Here is a 10,269-nt window from a genome sequence, read left to right as displayed (position 1 = left end):
ACTCTCCAAAAACATCGATACGACAGGAATCCATGCATTCTCGTCTACTCTTCTAATGCTATCTCCCGTAGACCGTGGCTAAACCATTCTATTTTTCTCGTCACTCGAAGTCATCAGTCAAACTTTACGATAAAAACCGCGGAAATTTTGTTTTTATCGAAGAAACCGTAATAAACGTTTCGAGTCAAAGACGGCCCAAAGAGACCTAAGACGTAGCTCGAAGCCCACTTACGATTTCTTAACCAAAAGCCGTATGACGGTTTATGCTTGGTTCGTAAGGCAAGATAAATGTCAAGTTTCCACGGATAAATTTGATGTTTCCGAAGATAATCACGAAGATCGGGAAAATGGAATATCTCTATTTTTAAGCTATGACGGCTTAAGGGAAGAAAGGGAAAAAGCGTAAACCGACCTAGGAGCAAGTATATAAGGAGTCCTAGGCGAGAGGCACAAAAGAGAACTTTTTCAGAGAAAACTTAGCACTTGGAGCAATTAGGCAACTTTCCGTTTTTGTTATTTTCAGCTGCGACTCAACTAGGTTTTGCAGTCTTAGGTTGTTAGAACTAGGAATCTCGCCAACAGCTCTCATACCTGAGGCTTCTACCTTGTTGTAACGCTCATACGCGAATTCGGAATAAAACTCCTTTTGCTCTCTTTTAAGATTTCTTATTTCTTTTCGTCTTTACTTGCGTGTTCTGATTGCTTGGCGTGTGGTTTAGCAGATATCCGGGACCTCTGGGAAATCAGGGTTTTCCTAACTTTCCTAATTTAAACGGAAATCGACAGTGCGAATTTTGGTTCCCACAATGGACTTATGATGCAAATCTTGGAACTTCTGTGTAAAAATCGTAATTTCCTTTAGTTGGCTTCGCGGATGGCTCGCCGTCAATCGACGTTGATATTGATCCGTCGATCGATGTTTTCTTCAATAATTGTTTCCGCTTTGATGTTTTCTGCAATGCTTCCATAAAAGCTCCAAATTGCCCCAAAATCACCACTTTACTCCAATAGGTACCTAAACTTGTAAATACTTTAAAAAACTCCAAAATGCATATAAATTACTGTAAAATATATTTGTAAATCATGGGTAAAAATGGGTAAAATCCAAGGCATATTAAACATCCTTTCCCAGAATACGCCAGAACAACTATATAATCTAGAGGTTAAACCATCTAGCCCATGGCTTTTGTTCGGATTAATTTTGAACATCATTATCATAATATCATATTCTGTAGGCATAACAGAGAGAAGAATAGCTTGGGTGGAGTTACAGCAGTAAGCGCTTGATTCTTGTAAAGATTCCCTGAGGGAGAGGTTCATCTAGGAAAGAGGCAAGCTAAGGATGCATTTAAAATGGTGAGCAGCGAGCAGACAAAAATCTTTTGGAGTTGATACCATAACATCATAAAAGAAAGTTAAAGCATTAGTGGCTGATATGACTCAAATTACCGTAAGAAGTGATTTATACTCTCTCAAGTAAGAGGTCGAGTAGTAGTACTTAGGGATCTAATTCACAGGGAGCTAGGGAGCCTAATGGATCTAATATGATTTGTTAAGTAGAAAGTTTTTAAGATTTAAAATGTAAATTTGCAGTTTTGGTTGAGCAAGTAATTGCTCGATTGATTGGTTGAGGTTTTGGTGCTTAAAAGGAAATAGCTAGACTTAGGGTTTCTATTCAGGAAACTTGAAATTATAATTCTAAATATGCCTAATGAGTTGCATGCATGATAATGTAAAGCTCAACTATCAATTCAACAAGTCCATCAGCTATCACATGTTTGAACTGGTCTATTAACTAAATCTAATGACCCAAACAAATGTGTTCGATCAATGGCAGTGTCGATCGATGATCCTATAGGGATATCGATACACCTTTTGCTCCGTCGATCGATTATCCAATATGAATATCGATCGACGCGCTTCTAGTTAAGCTTTATGCGCGGGTTGAATAATGCTTACTAAACTCACTAGATCAGCTATCGCCTTACTCTTACCAACAAACTTAGCTCAGTTAAAATGTTTTCAGGATGAGAATGAAGCTCTCTCTTTTATCTATTGATCCTAGGGAAAGTTCAAGGTAGCTAATCTAGAAACAGACATTAATGAACAATCCTAATGACAATTACCACAACTCAGCAATCTATAGTTGGGGCTAATCTCTCATAACCTATTTAAACCTTAAATCTAACAGTGGAACTACTCAGACATGGCCAAACAATTCATGAAAGCAATTAGGTTAGAAAACTTCATAGAATAGTAAAATAGATACTAATGGAGTTCCAATCACAAATTATAACTTTGGATCTTCTCTCCAATCTATCACAATCCTAAAACCTTTTCCTGAAAGTAATAAAAGTAATAACACAGAAAAGCACTCCCCCCCCCCATTTGCCTCTAACATGGTGGTAAAGCTTATATAGTTAGGTTAAAACTCATCAGGGGTAATCTTGTAAATTGGTGAAGACTTGGGCTTCAAGTCGGCTGTGACCAAACGGTCTTTCTGCGCGCTCCGCTGTCGATCGATGTTCAGGTGTGAACATCGATCGATATTCCTCCTCCAATATCGACCAATGGTCGAGCTCGATGGTCATCTCGGGTGCTTGCTCCAAATATCTCCAAAATGCTCCAAAATCATCACTTATCTCCAAATCACTCATGAACTTATAAATATAATAAATAGACTCTATTAATATAATAATAGATAGTAAAAACACCTATCAACAATGGATGAAAATGGGCCAAATCCATGGTCTATCAACTCCCCCAGACTTACCCTTTTGCTTGTCCTCAAGCAAAACAAAGAGGCAGTCTCTTTGAAAGAAGCTTGAAAACAGCAGGGACTCACATAATTTAAAACTTAGAATCATCACTTCTACAATATTGCAGTCCACATCTAAGAGGTTCTAATAACAAAAGCAGATCATACCATATCCTAGCTTAGAAACCAAATTCACCTAGCCAACAACTTAACAAATCTTATCTGACATTCCACTCTACCAACCTCATTTCTTAGCATAAATAAAAGTGTAGGCTTTACCTTGGGAGTATCAATCACAGGATGCAAGGAATTTCAAACAAGTATCTGGACCTGCAGGTAAACATTAGTTCATATCCTCTCTCTCTCTCTACTAATATCTCTCTTAGTCAAAGTCTGCTTATATTTGCAAGATCATTGACCAAGATTGGACATGCTTCCATGAATCAAGCCTTAATGGTGGTTGCCACCAAGTCCTGTTCACTTCTTTTAGACTTATATCCTAGGACTATTTGTGAAGCAAGCCTTAATGGTTGTAACCACCAAGTTCTGTTCCAATCCTTTACCTATAGAATTCATATGAAGCAAGCATTAATGGTTGTAGCCACCAAGTCCTGTTTGAGTTTCTTCCTAAATAAATCTCTAATAGATATGTAAATATATATAAATATTATTCTTATTATTATTATTATTATTATTATTATTATTATTACTATTATTATTATTATTATTATTATTATTATTATTATTATTATTATTATTTTTATTGTATATCTATATTTCAAAAATAGAGAGAGGGAGAGTGATAAATCTATCTACACAAGGCTTTACCTTCCAGACTTATTTGAAGAATCAGATCCCATGTACAAGACAAGCAGTTGTGTCAAGTTTAGTGTTGGAGGTCAGCTTTGGTTCTTCAAACAATCACAGCAAGTGTAACATAGTTGACAGGTTGATCCACTTTAGTATCTTTAGTACTATCTGCAATCAGTCTAGAATGGTGCTAAATAGTGGTTAGATAACAAGCAAAAATCTAATAAGTTCATTATCCCCTTCTTGATTCAATAAAAAAATTATGTTTGAAAATATATATATTTTTTAAAAATTCATAAATAAACTACTATCAGTAAACCTCCCCCCATACTTAAACTACACTGTCCCCGGTGTAAATTCAGTCAGAGTTAGGGTGATAATAACTCATAAGTACTCAATGTAACGAGTTAGAACGATATACCAGACCGGAATGGATGTCGACCGATGTAAGGATGTTGATATCGGTCGATGCTGGTGCTGTTATGTCGATCGATGTCGACAGTGTCTCATTGGTCGATACTAAGGACAATCGTCTACTCGGATCTGTTTTTGTTTCTTTTTTATTTTTATGACCTGCAACAAGAAAAAACCAACATGAATAGTATATTAATAAAAACTAAATAAATATTACCTAATAGTGGGTTGTCTCCCACTCAGCGCTTTGTTATAGTCATTTAGCTTGACTTTGGAGGTGATTGGGCTAGTGATGTTGAAAGTTGGCACTTGTTGGGAAACAAGTCTCCATATCTTCTTTGCGCTTGTTGAACCATGTACCAGTGAAGTCTCTCATTGCTTCATCTCCTCTGCGCCATTTTTCCTTCATTGTTGTAGTTGCATCTTCTATTTTCTGCAATCTATCTCCAAGACTCTCCAGATTGAACTGATGTCTCATAAGTCTAGCGTATGTGTCAGCTGAGATCTCCTCTCCATGGTTGTGTATATGATGAATGTCGGTCGATTTGTTGTTGCGTCTGTCGATCGATGGCAATGCTTCTGGTCGACGGGCAATGTAACTCTGAATCTCCACCAAATCCCCTTGAATAGCTTCTATCTTTGAGGTCAAAGCACTAATGCTAAGATCCATTGGGAAATAGATGTCATCACATCTCCCATCAAGCCTCTCTTCTGTAGATTCTAGAGCTCTGTAAATCCCTTTTACTATCTGATCTATCTCTGCCCTGGTGTGAAAATCTGGTTGAGACTTTATCGAATGTGGGTGTGGTGGATTGTCATCGACCGATGCTGGTATGTGGTTGTCGATCGATGTGTGTATGCGACTGTAGATCGATGTAGGTCGAGCAACGTCGGTCGCGCGCTGAATTCTGGCTATGTCTTGCTTCATTTCCTCCATGCAAGTAGTCAGCCAGCTGATACTATCATTAAGTGGATATTAGACACCATCAAGTTTCATCTGGAAGGCTTCTTTGTTCTTCTCTTGTTCTCCACAGACTCCATAGAACATCTCGTTGATCTCGTCCTTGGTGTAGATTACTGGTACTAGCTTGGTTTGTGTGAATGGGCTAGCATGTTCCGGAAGACAGATGTAGGCTGGCTCATCTCTTGAAGCTCTTTCCAGAAGTCTTCTGATATCTCTGTTGTGAACACAAATGGTGTGCACATCTAGATCTCTGGCGTATCCCTGATCATCTCTGTAGATTTCATACTCATCCTTCTCTTCCCAGTAGAATCTCCTGGTACCCAAAAGATAGAAAGCTCTTCTGCCGAATTCTGGTCGTCTGTCGACCGATGTTGGGACGTCAACTTCGATCGATGGTTGAGTTGGATGGCGAGTCCTTTGTTTGAAACTTTTGTCTATGCCACCAACTGTGTCATAGAAATCTTTTGTAGCCTTCTGTTGGTGTTCTGGAATGTTACGTCGATGTATGAACAGATTGTCTGCTCCATTAGCTATCTGGAGGATGTCTGTGATGTCCTCTCGAGATACATGCAATGTACGTCCATCTATTGCTCTTGCGTAGCCATCTGGGTCCCTGAAAATACCAAATTTGTCTGGAGTTAGATACTGGTTATCAAATTTATCTTTTTCGCTTACAGTGGTTTTTGGTATTGGACGGATGTCGATCGATGTTGTATTGTTGATGTCGATCGATGTTGAATGATTGATGTCGATCTATGGACGGCTCTCCATGTCGATCGGATGGCTGAAACGTGTTCTTTCCCAAGCAGCTTATGCTCGATTCTGATCTGTTTCATCGCGTCTTTGCATATTGAGAAGTTCCGCATATGTGAAACCCTCATGAAGTTCATCATCTCCTTGATCACGGTATGCTGTCTCTACTGTGTAGCTCTCGTGATAGCGATCATCTGCCCAACTGCCAATTGAGTAATCTCCGTCTCTGGTAGCGTCGACGTTAGTGTCGATCGATGGGAAGTAGGTGTTGTCGGTCGATGCTTGAAGGTGGTTTGGTTGGTGAGGTTGAGTGTCGATCGATGTTGAACCGTATATGTCGATCGATGGCAACTTCTTTTTCCAAGAGGAATGATGGAGAAGTCTATCTTCCACGTCAAGAGTCCCTCTTCGCTCAGCCAACGTTCTGGTTCGAGCAGCCTCATCTACAGGTAGAGTAGCGCCTGTAGCATCAGTGTCGGACTCAGGGATTGCAGCCCCCTGAGCATCTATCCTCTGACCTGCTGCATTACGCAGATGACCCTCCTGGTCATGCAGGTTTCCTCAATCCTCTCGTACAAGTATCAAAGTAGCAACCATGTCTCGCGGCTCAGTATCGATCGATGTTCGGACTGAAGTATCGATCGATGTTTGATGGAAGATATCAGTCGACGGAAGATGAGTTTCTTCGGTCGATTGTGGTGAGCGAGTATCGGTCGACGGGACTAGTGTCTGGGTCGACGGTGGTTGACAGAAATCAATCGATGAACAGGTCGTGTTATCGATCGATGAGGAGCGTGCTTCTTTTCGGATTGAACGCTCCAAGCTTGCAGGATCTGGTGAGAATAGTAGTTGAGTTTCCTGGTTGCTTCTAGTACTGCTGGGCATGTACCTGAAAATCCGAAAAAAAATTGTTTTAGAAACTTAACAAAAATTAAATCAATAGGCGATCAAAGCTCCCCGGCAACGGCGCCAAATTTGATATCACTCAAATTACCCTAAGGAGTGATTTATACTCTCTCAAATAAGAGGTCGAGTTGTAGTACTTAGGGATCGAATTCACAGGGAGCTAGGGAACCTAATGGATCTAATATGAATTGTTAAGTAGGAAGTTTTTAAGATTTAAAATGTAAATTTGCAGTTTTGGTTTTATTGGTTGAGGTTTTGGTGCTTAAAAGGAAATAGCTAGACTTAGGGTTCTATTCAGGAAACTTGGAATTATAATCCTACAGATGCCTAATGAGTTGCATGCATGATAATGTAAAGCTCAACTATCAATTCAACAAGTCCATCAGCTATCGCATGTTTGAACATGTCTATTAACTAGATCTAATGACCCAAACAAATATGTTCGATCAATAGTGTCAATCGATGATCCTATAGGGATATCGATCGATACACCTTTTGCTCCGTCGATCGATTATCCAATATGAATATTGATCGATGCGCTTCTAGTTAAGCTTTATGCGCGGGTTGAATAATGCTTACTAAGCTCATTAGATCAGCTCTCTCCTTACTCTTAGCAAGAAACTTAGCTCAGTTAGAATGTTTTGAGGATGAGAATGGAGCTCTCGCTTTTATCTATCAATCATATGGCAAGTTCTAGGTAGCTAATCTAGAAACAGACATTAATGAACAATCCTAATGACAATTACCACAACTCAGCAATCTATAGTTGGGGCTAATGCCTCATAACCTATTTATACCCTAAATCTAACAGTGGAACTACTCAGACATGGCCAAGCAATTCAGGAAAGTAATTTGGTTAGAAAACTTCATAGAATAGTAAAATATATATTAATAGAGTTCCAATCACAAATTATAACTTTCGATCTTCTCTCCAATCTATCACAATCCTAAAACCTTTTACTGAAAGTAATAAAACTAAAAACACAGAAAAGCACCCCCCCCCTTTGCCTCTAACATGGTGGCAAAGCTTATATAGTTAGGTTAACACTCGTCAAGGGTAATCTTGTAAATTGGTGAAGACTTGGGCTTCGAGTCGGCTGTGACCAAACGTGATTTCTGCGCGCTTCGCTGTCGATCAATGTTCAGGTGTGAACATCGATCGATATTCCTCCTCCAATATCGACCGATGGTCGAGCTCGATGGTCATCTCAGGTGCTTGCTCCAAATATCTCCAAAATGCTCCAAAATCATTAATTATCTCCAAATTACTCCTGATCTTATAAATATAATAAATAGACTCTATAATATATTAATAGATAGTAAAAACACCTATAAACCATGGATAAAAATGGGTCACATCCATGGTCTTTCAGTGGCATTGTAGTAGTTCCTTGACATTGCAACCTGGTGATAAAGTCTTGTGCTTTGTTCACCCAACTAGAGCCATGTATATTGATTTTTAGTGAAAATATGATTCTTTCACTCCGTAAATCTAGAAGTGTCTTAAATCTTTGTGTACTCGTAAAAATGCTAGCATTCGTTGGGTTGGGCGTAATTAGGCCGAATGTGGCAATTATGGGCACAAGAAAGATAGACTTACTATCAAGATCAACATCGAAGGGGGATGGGGAGGTGTGGGGGCCATGATTTTTAGGATTAGGAAAATTTAACTTTTCTAGAAAAGGATGTTTTCATAAATGGACAAAGAAATTGGGTTTTGAAGTTGCTATAAATACGGATCTTGTCCTCAGAAGGTGTACACGGTGCACATCATAGGTTTCTGCACAGCTGATATACCATGGATTTGACCCATTTTCATCCATGGTATATAAGTGTTTTACTATCTATATATTATATATTCTATCCTATTAGGTATGTTTTCAGGTTCAGGAGAATATTGGAGTAAAGTGATGATTATGGAGCATTTAGGAGCTTAAAAGAGATTCCATCCGAGCTGACCTTTAGAGGTCGATACGAAGAAGAAGAAATCGTTCGATGCACATCCAGTGCCGTCGATCGATACAGAAGAGAAGCCTCGACGATTGAAGATTATGATCAATCGATGTACATCCTGTACCATCGATCGATGTCGAGAAGCGAGATGCGCGACTTGGTTCCATCTGACTTTAAACCCAAGGCTTCACCAAATTACAAGATTACCCCTGACGAGTTTTTAACCTAATAGTTATATACTTCCCTAAGTGTTAGGAGGCAAGAGAGCTTTGAGCCACCATTGTATTCTTATTTTCAGCAGAGAGTTTTAAGAGAGAAAATCATAGAGAGATTTGTGATTGGAACTCCATTGATTCATCTATTCTATTCTGTGCAGTTTTTATCTATATTTTGTGTCATGAATTGCTTAGCTATGTATGAGTAGTTCACTTGTTAGATTCAGGGTTCAAATAAGTTAGAGGGATTAGCCCCAACTATAGATTTGCTAAGTTGTGATATTCATTGATTGATTGTTCATTAATGCTTGTTTTAGCCTTGCTAACTAGAAAATGAACCTAGGAATTAGCATGAGTCAAGCATCCTTGATCATCATGTCCTGAATCTAATCTGTTATGCTAGGACTGCTAGAGAGATGCTTACCGCTGATCTAGGAGACTAGTGAGCATTATTAACCTGCGCCTAGGGCTTAACTAGAAGCATCGATCGATATTGTCTTCTGACAATCGATCGATATTTGTGAAAGGTGTATCGATCGATATCCATATAGGATCATCGATCGACACTTTCTTGTAATCAAAAGACGACAGTTGAGATCCAAGATCTAGTTAGTTAACCAGTGAAACATTGTCATCGCTGATCACTGTGGTTAAGGAGTTGAGCTCTAATATATCATGCATGCAACTGTTAGGCATCTATAGGATTATAATCTCCAACACCTGAATAGAAACCATGCATCTAATATCTTCCAATAAGTTACACCCGCAATCATCTTGCTGACTACAATCGTCCAGATGAGTACTACGCCAACAGATCAGCTATTCGACTTCCAGAGATTCAGAAGGAGAATTTCGAGCTAAAGCCTCAGCACTACACACTCGTGTCGCAGATACCCTACTTTGGGTTACCGCACGAGCATCCTATGGACCATCTAGAGAGGTTCGAGGATCTTATCGCTGCTATTCGTATGGATGGAGTCCCCGAGGACTACCTATTGTGCAAGCTCTTCAAGTATTCTCTGACTGGAGAAGCGATGCACTGGCTTAAGCAGCTACCCACAGGATCTCTAACATCCTGGGCCGACATCAAGAATGCTTTCTTGCGAAACTTCTTCGATGAGGCACGCGCTGAAGACTTGCGGAGCAAAATTCCTACATTCGCGCAGGAGACTGGAGAGTTTTTCAAAGATGCGTGGATTAGATTCAAGTTCTTCCAGCGAGACTGTCCACACCACGGATTCAACGAAGTGCAACTGCACTTTCTTCAGAGGTATCGCCTTGAGGTATCAGATGGCTCTTGATACAGCTAGCGAGGGAAACTTCAACACCAGGAATCCGGTGGAAGCTTTGAGACTGATAGAAAATCTAGCAAACAACATTAGCACCAAGAACACTGACTTTGAGAGGAAGAAGTCTGTTGCATCCCTAGGGAAGGAGCAGATGGACGAAGTTAGAGGAAAGTTAGATGTGGTTCATGAGCTTCTTAGGAAGCAGGT

At 39.6% G+C, this 10,269-nt stretch overlaps 1 non-coding gene across 1 annotated transcript; it reads right to left on the bottom strand.

Moving 5' to 3' along the window:
* Positions 1–9,905: 9,905 nt before the first annotated feature.
* On the bottom strand, positions 9,906–10,013 carry LOC125586742. Its single transcript, XR_007323277.1, has one exon. It is a non-coding gene; the product is annotated as a small nucleolar RNA R71 (small nucleolar RNA).
* Positions 10,014–10,269: the final 256 nt, after the last annotated feature.

The sequence above is a fragment of the Brassica napus genome, chromosome C4, assembly GCF_020379485.1.
Source record: "Brassica napus cultivar Da-Ae chromosome C4, Da-Ae, whole genome shotgun sequence".
Lineage (NCBI taxonomy): Eukaryota > Viridiplantae > Streptophyta > Magnoliopsida > Brassicales > Brassicaceae > Brassica > Brassica napus.
Note: the sequence above shows the minus strand (reverse complement) of the source record. Positions and strands in the feature narration are given on the sequence as shown.